The sequence below is a fragment of the Podarcis filfolensis genome (assembly GCF_964270895.1).
Source record: "Podarcis filfolensis genome assembly, chromosome: 3".
Taxonomy (NCBI): domain Eukaryota; kingdom Metazoa; phylum Chordata; class Lepidosauria; order Squamata; family Lacertidae; genus Podarcis; species Podarcis filfolensis.
The window spans coordinates 50,292,657-50,310,388 of NC_139606.1; the positions used below are offsets into that span (position 1 = coordinate 50,292,657).

At 39.8% G+C, this 17,732-nt stretch overlaps 1 protein-coding gene across 2 annotated transcripts in view; it reads left to right on the plus strand.

The window, feature by feature from the left end:
- Nucleotides 1–4,277: 4,277 nt before the first annotated feature.
- PRDM1 (PR/SET domain 1) overlaps nucleotides 4,278–17,732 on the plus strand; it is an 87,113-nt gene continuing 73,658 nt past the window's right edge. The window contains exons 1-3 of one of the 2 annotated variants that reach the window (XM_083608346.1): nucleotides 4,278–4,988; nucleotides 5,671–5,782; nucleotides 6,390–6,429. The gene's annotated coding sequence lies outside the window, so the exon portion shown is untranslated. Of the gene's footprint in view, nucleotides 4,989–5,670; nucleotides 5,783–6,365; nucleotides 6,430–17,732 lie in introns of both variants that reach the window. The other variant, XM_083608344.1, reaches the window with a different exon arrangement.

A 17,732-nucleotide genomic window follows, 5' to 3' on the forward strand; every position in this document is an offset into this window, starting at 1 on the left:
TAATCCCTGCATTACACACTCTTCCTAAAAGACACATGCAGAGAAATCCTGTGTAAGTAAGCAGTGGTGCAGTGGAGTACTGGAGCAGGGAGGAGCAAGTATGAAGAACCACCACTAATTTCAAAGCAGGGACAATGCTATCATCTCCTAGGGCATTTTTTTTGCCAATCTTTCGCATGCAAACTAAACCCTTCTCACCAGATAAGCTAAGCAGAGAGAGAGGCAGGGTTAACATGCCACTTTTATTTTGAAAAATTCTGAAGTCCCTTTATTATGACCAACCCAAAAGTCAGAAAATAGGAAGCAAGCTTTTGAGTCACTAGAGCTCTTCATCAGGCTGGATATTAAGCAAGGGGCAGCAGGGAGGAGAGGGTTTCTGGACGGGGGGTGGAATCTGGCATGGTACTGAAACCATAAAGTCTGGACTGGTTAGAAAAATATATCCATTTTTGTTGCATTGTCTTAGAAGGAGCACAGCTGTGGGGGCTGTCATAAAGAATGCCTGCACTTCAGAATTTACAGCACCACTGGTCTGCACAATGTAATGGGCTGTTTTTGGCTGAAATCAATTAGGAACTTCATCACTTGTTTTGAGTTGTCCTGGCTTATGCAGATCTAAGTTTCCGACATCTACGCAATCATAAGCCATGCCTTGGCCTGAAAAATATTTCAGATAGCACTTAATACAAACTGGCATTCATACCTGGTAATATCTGACCATACCTGGTATTTTTGGCACCAGGTGCAGAAACCCTGAGATGGGATGGGCTAAATCTGAAAATCTGTTGTTTTACTCTTGTTGTTTTTGTCTGCTGTTTTAAGATTTTATTTTTTTATTTTTAAAGGATCTCCTTAATAGCTTGGGTCCAGGGTACCTATAGGACTGCCTTCTCCCAAAGGATTCTGCCCATGCCTTAAGGATCTGATCGAGAGGCCCTTCCTTTTATCCGATATGAGCAAATGCTAGTTCAGTTGGGTTACATGCAGTGGCGTAGCGTGGGTTGTCAGCACCCGGGGCAAGGCAAGTAATTTGCGCCCCCTAACCCGTGGATTTGCGCCCCCTAACCCATGGATTTGCCCTAACCCCAGATGTTGCGCCCGGTGCGGCCTGCCCCCCTGCACCCCCCACGCTACGCCACTGGTTACATGAAACTGTCCTTTGAGTTGTGAACCTCCACACATGGAGATGTGTTTGGCACTGGTCTTAACTTTCACTGCTAGACTTTTTCCTAACCTTTACAGTTTAATCTGCTTCTTTTTAGTTAATAATCAAGCCATTTCTGTTGGTTTTGTTTTGCTTGATTGTTTTTTGAACATCGTGAAACAGCCTGGGGCACTACTTTGTTAAGTGGGTGAGTGGAATATAAATTATTCTGATAAATAAGTAATTGCAGTAAACCACTAGAAAGAGTTCTCAGTGAAAGGAGTGTATACATTTAATAAAGAAATAAATCACATGTGCATGTTTCTACCATTGAAATGGGTGAAGCCTAGAAGAGTTTAACTTTGCCTGGATCATGCCCTTTACATTTAGACATGAGAAAGATAGGAAAAGGTGCAATGGCTCACCAAACACCATAAAGCTGGCCTACTGGGCACTTGTATTTAAGGGTGTACTTTTATATAACAAAAGGACATTTGAGAATGCTCAGGTTAATGGACAAATTAACAGTTTAAAGGGAATTCTTGTTCATGCAAGACATAATTATTGTGTGGCACTCCCTGCCACAGGAGACTGTTGGAGCACTATAGAATCAAAAAGAAATTAAAAACATTTATGGGTAGGACTTTTTAACTGCAGTTTCAATAACTACAGGATATAATTTAAGTCTATCAAGCCTCAGCATTCCTGACTTCAGATTGGCCAGAAAAATTATTCTATAATAAAGCATTACAAAACGTATGTTGGCTTTTTTCTCTCTCCCCTTTTAACATGTTACCAGAAGCGCTATTGCTGGCAGCTATCGCAGAAACGGGCAATTTTAAAATCCTATCCTTGTTGAGAGCCAAGGCTTTTTACTGCCTTTGTGTGCTGTACACTACTCTTTTATGTAATGTTTGTGGAACCTCAGAGATGTCTTATTAACTGGCATTATGATTGCCTAGTGTCGCTTTAAAAAGTAAGGAGAGGGGAAATGAGCCACACTTTCTTATGTGTCATCTCCATGCTGTTTTGCAACATCCATAAGCCATGCTTAACAAGAGATGACGCAGGCTCCTTCTGACTATAACTGCTGTTTTTATTATGAGATCCCTGGGGAATGTATGTTGCTGCATGCAGTCGCGTTAAAACCAGAAATGTGAGAGGTGCCATGCCTGACCAGTGCTATTTTGACAGAAGGCTAAGGCTTATTGAAGCAACTCATACTCATGTAATTGTACCCGTCCTCATTGAACAAATGAACCTTGGCATCATTCAATTCATTCTTCAGCCAGAATCTTGCAGGGTAGCCTTAGGCCAGCCCCGGCTCCCTATCTGTAACATGGGGACCATGATACTGGCCTTATGTACAGTTTGGCTTTCAGGACAAAGGCCTGTCTAAATTTGATGGCTGCCATCGAAAAGTCTTCAGAGACGATGCTAGTCTTCAAAGTCTAGCCACAGAGAAGACCAAATGTACTTCAGATGTTGGCAGAGCAGACAGAAGGATTTTAAAATACAGGAAAGCACTTACTGGAAAATGCAGTCTTCCAGATAACTTGGGCTGAAGCCGTGTACATCAAAATCGGCTCTTTGAGCTGTGCCCAGAAGTCACTGTAGTGTTGTGGGATCTATTCAATATAATAATATTGTTGGTTTTCCCAGCCACTCTGGGTGGCTTCCAACAAAATATTAAAATACAATCATATACTGGCTTTCATTTATGAAGTGCAAGTCATGTTGTTTGGAACTATGATGTTGACAGACATGGTGAAACCCTTTAAAATTGGGGTTTTTTCAAAAATAAAATAAAATGTGGTAATCTTTCGAAAAAGTTAGCAGTTTGTAAAACAACTTAGATGAAGCAATGATTTCATTAGGTATATAAGGTCTTACGTTTTGTGTGATTTGTTAAGCGTATCTCATGCAATCCAGCAAAGCATTTCAGCTTCTAAATTATGTTTATCACACCCTTAGGGCATATTGTTTGATAAATTACTCTCCAAAGGGAAAGGAAGCCTTATCCCTATCTGAAGTGTGCATGCACACAAAAGCTCGTACCAATAACAAACTTAGTTGGCCTCTAAGGTGCTACTGGAAGGATTTTTTTTTTATTTTGTTATCCCTATCAAGTTGGTCTTATTAAATGCATTAATTAAACTTCCCACTACTAACATGTCCGTCCCCCCAGCATTTACCATTACTGTCTACCAAGCACTAAGCCTGGGTTTTAAAATTTTCTTTTTCTGTCTGCATTTGGAATACAGAACATTCAGCCTCACATATTGACACTGTAAAAATGCACACATGCCATCACGCTGGCTGGCTCAAGGATCCTATGTAGAAAATTCAGAGGCATTGTGGAATATATGTACTATCCTGCTTCACACAGGTACACTTCTATAAGGTGGGAAGCCCCTGCAAAGTCTGAAGCCTTTCCCAGAGCAGGCAGGGCTAGATACACCTTAGCTGTATACCTTGTAAAAACCCACGAGGAAAAGGAGGGGAGGGGAGATACAGAGATATGGGAGAAGGCCTAAACTATTTCTGACACACACCCCCAGCCATGTTTGTCCGTCGACCAGGACATGGGGTTGGGGTACCTCGTGAGGAAAGCCGCTGCGTGCCCAGCGGGGGTGAAGTAGTTCCCCAAATACAAGGCGAGAGGGACACAAATGTCTCAGGCCTGAATGAAGACTTCGCTCCTCAACAGCCTTGGCAACCAGAGCTCACCTCGACGTACCACTGAGGCTTATTATGTAAACGAAGACCTTCCCCACGCCCGTTTCTTTCCCAAGGAAAAAAAAACCTGCAGTGTCATTTCCCCAGCGAAGGAAACCAACCTACGCTCCCCTCCCCTCCCCCTCCCCCCTGTCTGAATTCCCTCAGGATCAAGCCTGACGAACCAAAGTGAAAGTGAATGAATCAAGTAGCTTCCCCCCCCCGCCCCGCTTCCCCTAAACAGGAAAGCGGGGGGGGGGCGGTTTGAAGAGAGTGGCACGTGACAGACGGGAAACTGCCCAATCAGAGGGGGTTTGGGGAAGGAATGTGGGGAGTGTTTTTAAACTAAAAGGCGAAGAAAAAAACCACCCAACAACAACAACACACACACACCACACACTGTCAATGTTAAGCTGCCGGGGCGAATAGCTAGCTAGCTGGGCGCGTGGCTTGTGCTGCGCGAGCTCGTCCGCCAAGGCTCGCAGCTGCGCCTCTGCCCCTCTTTCCCACACCCCCCGCGCGCACCAAAAGGCTGCTTTGAAGTGCCCCGCTTGTGTGCGTCGCCTCGCTCTTCTCTTCGCCACGCACCCACCCAGCCACCCACGAGGCTGACGCTCGCAGGGGTCCTCTCACGCACGCGAGCACACGGGGGCGGCGGGGGGGGTCTTGTGTGTGCGAGCGAGCGAGAGAACCCGCCTCGTCAACTCGGGAAGCAGAAGGCATGAGAGGGAGCCGCCGCTCGGAGGGAAGCTGCCCCTTCCTCTGAGGAGTTAGAAGGAGGACGCCTCATGTTCTCCACACAAGTCTGACTGGGGCTTCTTCCAGCCGAGATATAATAGAGCCTCTCTATAACCCTCAATAGCCCAGGAGGGAAGCATAGGGACAGCACGGTGCCCACCTCCTGCTCCTCCTCAGCTTCGCCTTTCCCGGTCCTCGCGCGCGCGCGCGCCCACCCTCCGCCTCTCTCCTCGCGCGCCCCGGTCCCTGTCTGCGAGCGCGGCGGGCTGTGGGAGAGCAGCGGCTGCCGGCGTCTTGGCGCGCTTTGTGCGCGATGCTGCGTTTGCCTGCTAGGGAGATGGGGCCGGGGCTTCCTGCTCTTGGGACACAGCCTAGTGGGAAGAGTCGGGTAAGTCGCCCCGGTGGCTGCTCGTGTGGATGCATGATGATGCTGGCATTGCGGGGGGGGGGCGGGGAGGTTGTTCAGCGCGTCTGATCCTGAAGTTAATCGGGAATGGAGGAAAGGCATGGGGCTCTGGGTGGAAGATGCGTGTTTATTAGACTTCCTGTTCGCACGTGCCTGGGAATTCCATCAGGTTCACTCCCGAGCAGACCGCGCTGCACAAGACCGCCTCGTCGGGCAAAGCTTCGAGTTTAACGGACGGGCTGCAAGAATTGTGAACTTAAATACTTTCTGCGCACGTGTGCCTTTTACTTAATTTACCTGTGAATAAGAGACTTGCTTCCAATGGTGCACGCTTAAGATCACAGCCTTCCTTTTTATTTTCACGTTTTTGAATCATCAGGCTGGGTGTGTGGGGGGTTGGTTTTTGGTTTTTAAACATTCCCCTCCCAAAAAAAAAGTATGTCTTCGCGTAAAATCAGCACTAAACCTGTCCAGGGTTATGGAAGTACCTCTTTCCTTCCCTCATCTTTGTCTTTTCTGATTTTTTGGTTTCTAAGGAACCTCTCTCCAACCTGAGTGAAGGTGTGTTTGTGTAACCAGACACTGAGACTTGCTGTCTGATAGAGAATTAACTCAGACCCCACCAAAGCTTACTTTGAATTCAATAGAGGTGTTTGTTTTTCAGGTTTAAAGCTCCAGACCGAAGGGGGGGAGGCGTCCAAAGAATTCACCTGAAGAAGAAACCACCGGGAAGATCTTTAATTCCTTTCTTGAAATCCTACCGCATTTTGGAGCAGGTGGGATGTTTTCTACTGGAGGTGGGGGGCAGGGAAGGATTCCTTTTGTTAAAAAGAAAAAGGAAGATTGATTCAAATGTATTTCACATATCAGATCTGTTAGTTTAGGGCAGTCAACCTCTCTAGGATTAACGTGAGATTTTTGAGGAACCGCTGTTGCTCAACCCGTAAATAAAAGTGGAGATGGTGACACTCTCGTCTGGCTTCTGGTAAAAAGAGAACAAAAACATTTGATTCCTTCAAGGCACCATCCATTCGTGCAGGAGGGTGGAGCATGTGGGAGAGACAAGGAGTTTAACTATTAACCTTTATTGGGAATTTATAAATGAATTTGAGACTTCTCTGGCTTTTCCCATTTTTGTTTGCTCTCCTTGCAAGATTATGGCAGATAAAATTAGTGGCCGTGCTATTTAGGAAATGGAAGACTTTACTGTTGACCAGTAAAAATAATATGTCAACAGGAAACATCCTGTTTGTATTGTTCAAACAGTAGGGAATTAACTGGTTTGAAATGTGAAGTGGGGGCAGGGGGGGCGGATTGCAAAAGAAAGTGCGGAGTGAAAATTATATTTTGTTCTATTAGGATTCTGTTTGCTTTTCCCCTTAGATCATTTGCTTGAAAGCATTAAAAAGAAGATTTGGAAAAGGTAAGACATGTTTTAACCAAAGATTAAAAATCAAGGCCATGTCATGCGGCTACTTACTATCACTGTTAACTTTCTCTGTTTGTTTAGCTGATCTCCTGAACAAGAAGGTGCATTTCATAAGAACAAATTAGCTACAATGTATTTAGCAAAGATGTCATTTCCTTTATTTATGCACATTTTAACACAGTCTATGAGTGCTACCCTTTTCCATTTTTTAAAGAAGTACATAACTGACAAATGGAATGAAAAGGAACACATATTGATTATTGGTATCTTAATTAAAGTGTCCATCTTGACACCTAGGAGTTGAAGTGAAATAAACTTTTCGTTGTGGAAACTTACATGCTCACTGGCTTCAGCATCAGAACTACTGAAAGCTCTAGAGCTGTTCATCAGGGACCAATAAATCATACTTAATATATTTTAATACGAGAGTACTTAACATAGTTGTTTCTAATGGATTATTCAATGGCTGCAGGCTTAGTTAAACTGCTATTGTCTGTCAGTGCATAGGACTGCAGCCAAAAATAAAGTGTCTAGAAAGGTTCTTTAGTAGCTCCTTTGTGTCCTAGTGTGGCAAATCATAACAAATTACATTGTTTATTGTCAGTATATACTGTAAAGATTATCTGTTACATTTTGTTCAGCTGCAGTTAAGTTTCATTCATTTAATTTTGCCTTTACATGGCTGTAACTGCCAACAAGTGGACTCATTTATTGAGCTGAATCACATGGATAATATTATCTATCAAGTCTTTATCATACAGTAGTTGACTTTAATAAGCTGAGGCTGCAGTCCTGTCACACTTCCTTGAAAGTTAGTTCCATTAAACATAGTGGGACATCCTTTTGAATATATATGTGCAAGATTGGGCTGTATGTGACCTACAATCCTATGTGTGCTTACTCATAAGTAAGTCTTAAGAGTTCAATGGGGATTACCGATTTATGAGTAGGTTGCAATCCTATGTACAATTGAGACATTAGCTCAGTTCTAAACTGCCTGCTCAAGAGAATTCAGCTGTAGTTGAGAAGGGAAAAAAATTTAGTCTTGATGCTGTAGCAGAAGATTGCAAAATTATTTGACAAATATGATCTACATGTGATAGTTGAAAAGTAATTTATACTGATGTCGATTTGATTCACTATATTTCTATGCCAATTTTCATTAAAATAAATACAATTTTCAACACTTTTTCCTATTTTTAAAATTATTGTTCGTACTTTTAGATATATTTGCTTTTGGAAACATCCCCCCCCCTTAAAACACTATCCTTAGTAGACTAATATAGGGCAAACAATTGAATATTTATTAATTTGACAACTTAGTGAATGGTGCAGAATATATAATGGTATAAATCTTATTTAACTGGAATGAATAGCAAAATTCCACTGTTTCAGGATTTCAGAAATTAAGCGTTATTTAGGAAGATGCATTGGCTGTGTTAATACAGTAATGCATGCTACAGAAATGTTATCTAATAGATTATATAACAGTTTCTAAGTCACACTTTGACTGAAAAAAATGTAATGAATTACCGGTACCTGCTCAGTTTCATTGAATACATAGCTCAGTTCCCTGCAAGAAGAACATTAAAAAAGGTTGTTTTTTTCCTAAATTCATCTGAGTAAACACAATCAATTTTAATAGTTGTAAATCTTTCAATATTGCTCTAGAGATTGCATTACGTGTGCAAATGTGCATTAACTTGAATAGATTACTAGCAAGTTGCAATGAGCCAATATGGGCTAAATGTCCCATTATTAATCTTTGATGTGACTAGGAAGTAATTTTATTACCACCCAGCTCAATATGATGTGGTCAATCAAACATAACAATATTTAGTCTAACACGCAAGAGTGAAAACTTATCAAAGATCTGCTTGTAATAGAGTACAAATAAATGAAGATGTATAGCTGCTTAACAGGTTTACAGTAGATTTTTACAGTAGGCCTGGGAGAAAAAATGGTTTTTTTGTTTTGCTCTTGTTGTGTGTTTTTTTAACAAACTCATATACAGTGTCTGATGTAATTGGCACTGAAATGCAACCATGTAATTACCAAGGCAAACAACAACAAAAATCCATACAGGGAAATGTAATTGGTATCGTATAGCAGAAGTATTAATTTCAGTCCCTGGTGCTACAGATTAAGAGGTGCAATCCATCTAATTTGGACAAGGCTCAAGCATAAGCCCCTTTGAAATGAACAGAGTTTGTGGTCGGTAGATTGCTCTCTAAGTGATTCCATCTGATATGAATATAAATATCTGATAACTGTGAGTGTAAGCATTGTAATTCAACATAATTTATTTTCTTGGCACTGGAAGGTTTAAATAGCATGTCGATTATTTTCCATCGTTTTCGCTACTTAAAAAAAAAGAAAAGCAACCTGTGGTAAATCGCTGTCACTGAGTATTGGTTTTAGAAGTTGAGCAGCGCTTACTGCTGTGTATCTCTTTTCCCCCGCAGTCTGCCCACCCACCTTCTTTCCTTTTTCTGCTAGTAATCATCTCAGTTTCTTTAAAATTGGTGCCTTTTCCTTCTTGGTTTGAATGCTAAACAAATGTTTGCTTCTCCAATTATTCTGTGTTTGGGTTGTCTTTTCAGTCCACAAGGCATGTGCCTAAGCATGAAACAAGATAGGTACTGCAGTAGTACTGATCCTTTGCCACAAGCCCTAATAATATTTAAACAGAAGTACAATATACTTCCAGATGAGCATGTTAATGGTCTCTGCCATAACAACTTATTAGATTAGCATTGCTCTTAGGAAAGCATTCCCATAAAGGGTTTAAATTATGCTACACTTGATTTTTCAGTTGCAGTGTAGAGATTACAGTACATAGCAGACTTTTTTGGTCTCATCACAAACTGCTTTTGATGCCCCCTTTTGAATTTCAAAAGCAAGTTGGTACCAAACAAAATTAAAATGCCCCGTGGAGCACACAGGGCTGATTTTTACAAGACATGGGAAATGCAGAGGTAACATCCATAAGTGTACATGATTCCATGTGGCTGATGTAAACCGTTCTTAATTGTGGTGCCAGCCCATTGGTTCCCAAACAGTTTATCTCATTATCACTTGAAAATTGCTGAGACTCTTGGCAGACCACATAATGATTTTTCTGCCTGTTGCAGCAATTGCAATGTGCTGTGCAAAATGCTGTATGATTTTTAATAGTAGCATTATTGCTTTTCATTCCTGATATTGAATTCAAATAGCAACACAATAAAATACCATCTAAGAAGCAAAAGAAGTAATACAATTTTAAATCAATAGGAATATTTAATGCCAACATGTGCCACATTCCACCTGAAAGCATTTCATAAACCACAGCTTGGGAACTCCCATTCTAGCCTCCTTGCGTGGTGCGTTCTGCTGCTAGCCATTCCTGGAGGGAAGCCCTGCTGATGCATAGCCACTGCATGCCAAACAACCTTCAAAACCTGCAATATAAATTTGTTTTGAATGGTGGTCCTATGTCCATAGTGTGCATCTTCTCCTTTGGCTTATAGCTTGGTTATAATTAGTAAGAATCACAATTTAGCAACTGATAGCAAATTTTTCAATAATCATCTATTATGGGAAGTTGAAAAGGATTAGATACTATGAAAATGAAAAGCATACTTGGTAGCTAATGTTTACTTGATGGGACAAGAACTGCTGGGATAATATTTACATTAACCGCAGTAGAAATTTTGATTCATAAGTGAATTGTTTTTTTGATTGGCAAGGCGCATTGTAGAAATCTTGCACTTAATCCTTGGTTAGTATCAATTTTCCTAGTTTCATTGGAAGCGATGTATGTAGAGAGAGACTAATATCAGAGTAGGTTAGCCTTGTATTTGTTCTAGGATTAAACTGTTTTCCTTTAATGTATTTGCCAATACATTAAAGTTTTGCTATGATCTTTCAATCTGCATTCCAGAAGCACACAAGCATAAAAGGAGGATTTCCATCTCCCCTCCTCATTCACCTTACCTATGCAGTCGTTGGTTGACTTTTGTTTTAGGCTAAGGCATATGTTGCATTAATCATATCTTCTATAATCCCCCTAAAAGCCGTTCAAAGTTTGTGCCCTCCTTAAAGTCAGACATTTTTAATCACACCTGAATAGTAGCTTCTATATATTTAGAAGTGCTCCAGCCCTGTCTAGTTTACCAGATGTAGGTGCGTTATAAGTGGCTTCCTGATAATACTGTGTTCGTGATTAAAGGTTCCTAAACACTCATGTTGGCAACCCTCTTATTATCAGCTTGTTTGATGTAATGGAGTTTAGGGACTGCCCAGTACATAAGCCTGTCTCTGCAAAAATTTGTCTGTATTAGTTCAGGAAAACATCCTTTTTGAATTGTCACAATCACTATGGGTTAAAATAAATCAAGACTCCCAATTTGTAAACCTTCTGTACTAAGAAAAGTATAGGTCAATAGGAAACAAATGGAGGCATTATTTATTTCTGTTAGGTTTTGAGCACTTGTGAAAAGAATTGTGAAAACCAGTCTTGGCAGTTTAGGATATCTTGTGTTATCTAATTAATGTGTACTTTGATCAATTTAATTAGGGGAAAATGCAAAAGAGAAAGGGTTTTGAAGGGCAAGTGTCTTGTGGGAAGGATATATTATATATATATTTATAATGTGAAAGCAGGTATCACTATCTGCCTTCCTTTTTTCTATTTACCTGCTTTCCTAATAGTAAGTTTTCAGTAAAACTGTAAAAAGGAAAAAATACAGTGTATAATATTACTGCTATTGCAGTACCTGCATTTGAAAAATACCAAGTGGGCAATTTCATGCATTCTTTAAACAAATTATCTGTTTTTGCTCTTCTCATTACCTCCTTTCTCTGTTCTCTTGCCTCTTTTATAGCTACACCAAATACTGTCTGCAGTCTTATATATTATTATAACAATCTTCCATTAACTTTAACATTTTGAAATTTTGGAAAATATGTGCAAGAGGATTTCCCAATATTTGTGGAGTTGCTCTGTTTATAAGGGGGGTGGGGAGAAGAAACCCCAAACAACTTCTTGCTGCCACTGATTTTTCAACAAACAATTGAATTTCTCCTAGCCAAAAACAATAGACCTATAACTACCTATGTCCTGTTGCAATGAATGATACATGGCAAGAGTCTGTTTTTTCTTGATGTGGTAGATTGTTTTAATGATAAATAACAATATAGACTCTGAGATTAATTTTGGCTATTATCAGTCTGTGGTCCAAAAATATTCTATTTCAGGATAGCCTACCTGTGTGTTCCTTGTCTTGAAATAATAAATTTTAATAGTACTAACTCAGACTTCAAAGTCTAGTCCAATGGAATAATTAGATATTTCATATGAGATTGGTGTTGTGCTGTTTGTTTGTTTGTTTGCTTGCTTGCTTGCTTGCTTGCTTGCTTGCTTGCTTGCTTGTATATTCCTTGCATTCCTTTATTGCTTCTTGATGTATGCACATGAAAACAGAATATAACTTTTCTGTGCAAATAAATATTTGCTTATTTCATACATGTCAACATGATGATGTTTGAAAAAGATACTACACTGGATGGAATCCACTTTCTGCCCATTCAATGAAGGTCTTTCAATGCAACAAAGTGTCTTCTAGTAGAATAGGAGGGGGGTGATTTTTGCCTCCTCCTTCCCAGCCTCCCCAAAATCAGCTTGAGAGAATTGTTGGGGAGCTTTCAGGACACGAATGAAGGTGGCATGAAGGAATGCCTAGGGAAGAAGGAATTGGCAGTCAGTTGCTTCCCCTCCTCTGTTGGATTAAAAGTGCATTCATGACTCCAAGGGCATAAGCTGGAATCCACCCATTTTAAGCATAGTGACTGTCAGAAGGCCTGGATCTCACAGAAACAAAATAATGCAAAAAGGATATAAGCCTAACAGATTTCTCTTAACCGTATGATTTAATATCCTCACAATGGGAGTTCAGATTTCTGGATCCGGTTATATTATAAGGTGTTTGAAAACATTGTTTAGTTTCACTTGCTACCTGCCTAGTTGTGGCTGGTGAAGGTGGACACATAAAGCCCAGGAGCGCAGAACTAGCTTCCGAAAACTCAGCATTGTGGGACCATTTCCTAAATATTATGTTCACTTCATAAATCCATGACCTTTTAAAAAAACTGAACCATACTCATCTTGAATTTTTATTTAGCCTAGCAAACTGCAGTAATGTTCTGGTAATGTAATGAATGAGTACTGTAGTCTCACAACTTTGTTGCATTTCTAAAAACCTATTCAGTGTTCAATATCTCTTTCTCTCTCTTTTCAAACATCTCTGACTAAACAAGACCATATGAGTTACAGATAGGTAGCCGTGTTGGTCTGCCATAGTCAAAACAAAAAAATTTTTTTCTTCCAGTGGCACCTTAAAGACCAACTAAGTTAGTTCTTGGTATGAGCTTTCGTGTGCATGCACACTTCTTCAGATATTAGTTATTGGTATGAGCTTTCGTGTGCATGCACACTTCTTCTTTCGTGTGCATGCACACCCCTCCCCACCTTCTCACTATATAGAAGGATCTGGCAACTTCTGTTTCAGTGTATCTGAAGAAGTGTGCATGCACACGAAAGCTCATACCAAGAACTAACTTAGTTGGTCTTTAAGGTGCTACTGGAAGGAAAAAATTTTTTTGTTAAGACCATATGAGTTTAAGATAAGTGGCATGGATTTATATGTTTTACCTATCAATATGCCTTTTGACAAAAACATGTTTACAGAAGATGTAAACTAAATTTGACAGATAATATAAACCATTTGCAATGCTGCTTGCTTTGATAAAGCAAAAGTCTTGAGCTGTGTTCACACATCGTGTTATATCACTTTGGGATGTTTCATGGGAAGTGATTCATAAACAAACAAACAAATGTTAAACAAGTCAAAAAATAGATGCACAACCTGTACACTGCTCATTCACACTAAGCCATAGTTAAATGTGACCTGCGAACTAGGCCTCCTAACTAATAGAGTAATTAAAAAGTCTGTTTTTATTCATAAAGTTTTAGAAATGGTTTACTTTTAATAAAATGTATCTATATAAAAAGGTGTCAGTGTAGTTTACTGATTGTTTTGCTCCTACAAGCAAACAAGATACATTTAAAGAAAATAAAATTTCTATAAAACAGTTTCATAACTGTGCATTTATAAAAATGGTAAAGTATCACATTTATATTGTTTATAGGAATAAAAATATTAAAAGGTCTAAAAATCGTAATTAAGACAAACACAAAATACAATAACAATATACCACTGTCTGAAGGAGTCTCTGAATGAGGAATATGGACCCTTTTTTAAAAAAAAAAAGTTGCAAACGACAGCAATATTGCATAAGTGTTGCAAAAAGATACACCAGAACCTTTCCATTTTCCACTCAACCAGTCCCATAGGAAGTTGGATGGAGGACGGGTTAAGAAAGGGATGCATGTTGTTATTAATTTTAATTTACAGAAAGAAACACCACAGTGTTTCACACAATAATAAAATGGAACAAATTAAATATTTATTTACATGTAGTATGTGCTTTTCATTTTAAAATATAGATAGTGCCTTAGATGTGCTTATTAAAGTGGTTAGCGCAACAAACAGCTTATTTGTCAGACTGAGCTGCATCGCTTTAATTTTGGTCAGCCTTCTGCAATGAAATCCAGCTTAAAAGTGACAATGTGCACAAGATGTTCTTAAGTTGGCCAGGATCCAAAGAACCAACAACTTTTGCATGCTCGCGCATGGTTTCGGCTTGTGTTTTCTGAACAGCACAACTTGCCCTGCCCGCCCCACAAATCCCACATACGCAGCGCAAAACACTTTTGGAACTGAGGGGATTTTCAAATACAGTTGGTGATATAGGTGTATGGGTAGCTTATTTTGTGCCAACCTGGAGCCAAAGAAAAAATCCATAATAATATGTGTTGTCTTTAAGGTGCCACAACTCTCTTTGTTGTCTTTGCTTTTCCCAGGGGAGGGGTGGAAGACAATAATACAACAGGACATGCTCAAGTGCTTGAGTGTGCCTAAAGTATCTTTCTGGATTCCAGCCAACTCCCCCACCCCCTTGACAGCAGTGAGAAACTGATTTGGGAACTTGCAATGAATCTCAATCTGTTTTTCTAGGGAAAACGTGTTATCTAAAATCTGTCTTAACTAAAATACTACGACAGCTCCCTGTGTGTCTCCTGGTCTGCCTATCAAAATTAGCTTTATAAATCATCTTTTTATATAGGTTGTGTTTTATAAAGTGACTTAAAGTTGGTGGATAAGATTTCCCAATGATTCTCCGATGTTAAATCCAGGTACTAGCTTTCTGTCCCCTTTTTGTCATTCAAAGCTGAAGGAGACAATAGGTGGTGTATGGAATTAGAAGCTGCTGGTCTAACCTAAGTGTTTCTTCAAACGCCTTAAGGCATTGTGGATTTATGCAGATTCCTTTTTTTATATAAAAAACATGAAATCACAAAAAATAGTAGGAGGCTGTTGTTCGATTAAAAAAAATTAAATTACCAAAAAAATAAAATAAATACATCTCACCTAAGATAGTAAGAAATGGGGATGACTGTTTCTCCACTGATATTTCTACTTTTTAATTTTCTGTTTAGGCCATTTATCTCTATTGTATTTATAATAAGAGTATAAAGTACTATCCTATTCGTAAGCCTTCAAAAGGAAAAGGGGGGGGGGGGGAGAAAGCCTGACCTTTGTGGTAGGGAAAAGTCATATATTCTTTTCTTTCCATGTTTTTATTTAAAATATCCATTGCCTAAAACAGAAGATTTATTGCATGAGTCTTGGAAAATATGCTATGTTCTTCTTCTTCTTTTTTAACAGTTTGCTTTTTATGGTGGTCCAAGGAAATGGAAATTTACTGAACAATTTTTTTCCAGGGGAGGTAGTTTCCAAAAATATTTTCAGTTAAAGGAAAAGGAGATCCTAGTTATATAACTATTTTTGGTAGTTTGCATATATTGTACAACATCCTACACCAAAAGAAATGTTGAATCAGATTACTGCACATTCAAAGTAAGAAGCGTATGTATTCTTTGTGGGGAGCCTGTGGTGCTCCAGATGTTCCTAGGACTGTCACCACCTCTGACTGATTGCCGTGCTGACTGGGGCGGATAGGAAGTTCAACAACTTCTTGAGGGCGACAGGGTACCTTCAGGCAGATATGGGATTATAGAACCCTGCTCCCCACCCCTTCCTGTAATGGGTTTTAAATGGGCATGCATGCAAACTTTGCACCAGGGCATTACAAGAAAAAGGAGGCATGTGTGCACCTCCCATATCTTCCTCCAGTCTACCCTTTCTCCTTGGTCAACAAACAAGTATATTGTGGGTAGAGGAATGGATGCAGAAAGTGGACTCCTAGTCCCACTAACCTCCCTTCTGTATGCTGTGGTGCTCACTCACATGAACATATTGAAGCAAGCGGAAGGAGCAGGCAGAAATAATTTGTGTTATGTATGAAAATCTTTCTATTTATCAGCACTGTCCTAGCACCGATAATATATGTGTAGCAGTAAAAAGGTAAAGGACGCCTGGATGGTTAGGTTCAGTCCAAGGTGATTATAGGGTGCAGCATTCATCTCGCTTCAGGCTGAGAGAGCCAGCATTTGTCCACAGACAGCTTTCTGGGTCATGTGGCCTGCATGACTAAACCGTTTCTGGTGCAACAGAGCACCATGACAGAAACCAGAGCGCATGGAAAGCCCTTTACCTTCCCGCCGCAGCAGTACCTATTTATCTACTTGCAGTGGCGTGCTTTTGAACTGCTAGGTTGGCAGAAGCTGGAATAGAGCAACGGGAACTCACCCTATTGCGTGGATTCAAACAGCCAACCTTCTGATCGACAAACCCAAGAAGCTCAGTGGTTTTGACCACAGTGCCACCCGTGTCCCAGTATACTGTACCGTGTAGAAGTACCAGTGGGACCTGCTACAAAATGTTTTTAAATTAGTCCACACTTGGCTATGCACTTTGTCTATGCATTTCACATGTGAATATTGAGTTTGCTGTTGATGTACAAGACATCAGGCTATGTACAGCTTTTCTATGAATTTGAGGTAGTAATGTAGAGCATCCTTCTCCCTTTTTCTTTTTTGGTCCTGCCACAGAGTCTAGTCATACAAGTTTTGGCACATTTTTATATTGCTTCAAGTGAACACCAGAAAAATCAAAACAAGGCCTGGGAATTGGGACTAGCATTGCTGCACTAAGGTGTGAGGACATTTTTGGTATAGAATCATAGAATTGTAAAGTTGTTCTAAAATAACGTGTGTTCGGGTAGACCTTTTAAAAGAAAACCTGTATGAAGTGAAACATGTTACAGTACGCTGTTTGAATTCCATGGGACTGAGAGGAGAGGAGTTCCAGTTAAGATGCATGGAAGAATCTTCCCCCACTGCAGAAAGCGTCTGCATGTTTCACACAAGTTTCAATATGTTTGCATAGTTACCAAGCTACTCATTGTTCATTTGTAGTTCATTGGTCCACTGATAGCAGTAAAACAGAAATGAGTTCACGTAATTCTTGCAACAATGCTGTAAGTCAGTATTGTTACTGAGGCTGAGAGATAGTGCCTTTCCTTTGATTGGAACTAGGATTTTCCTGATTGATAGCTCAGTTGCTGAAACGATACTCTACACTCTGTGTTATTAGTCAGGCAGCATGTTTTTATACAATAAGGTATACGTTGAGTTAAATCCTACCAAGTCATGCTAGCAAGTCTATTGATTTTGATAGGTCTTTGTTTATGGCTTTGCTGAATTCAACCATATGATTATTTGCTGCCATAGAAAGAGAGAAGGGAATGTTTTTGCTGCAGTTATAACTATTTTAGGAATGCACACCTGTGAATCTATAATGCAGAAGTAGTTTTTCATGTATTTTTATTCTCAGTAATTATAGTCAAAGCCTGGAAAGTGTTGCTGATGTGGAGGGGGTGGAGAAGGAGAATGGGGCTACGTAGCTTATCCACCCTGACCTTTCAACTTTTCTCATTGTTAGCAAGCTTTCACTAAAAGATGGTCATAACCAGAAACCAGTTGTGCAAGGATTTCCACCCCCCTCCTCTTCAAAGTTCTATTATCTAGTGTGGGTTTAATCAATTCAGGATGGAGTAGACTGACGCACGATAAGAAAAAAAGAAAGGAGAAACTGGAAATGAGTATTTCATAATCAAATTCTTTAACTAGCTAATCTTTCAATCAAAACTAATGACATTGAAAAGGTTGATGAGTTTAACTAACTTATATTGTTAAGAGAATTTTTTCTTTTATAAAAGTAGACCTAAAA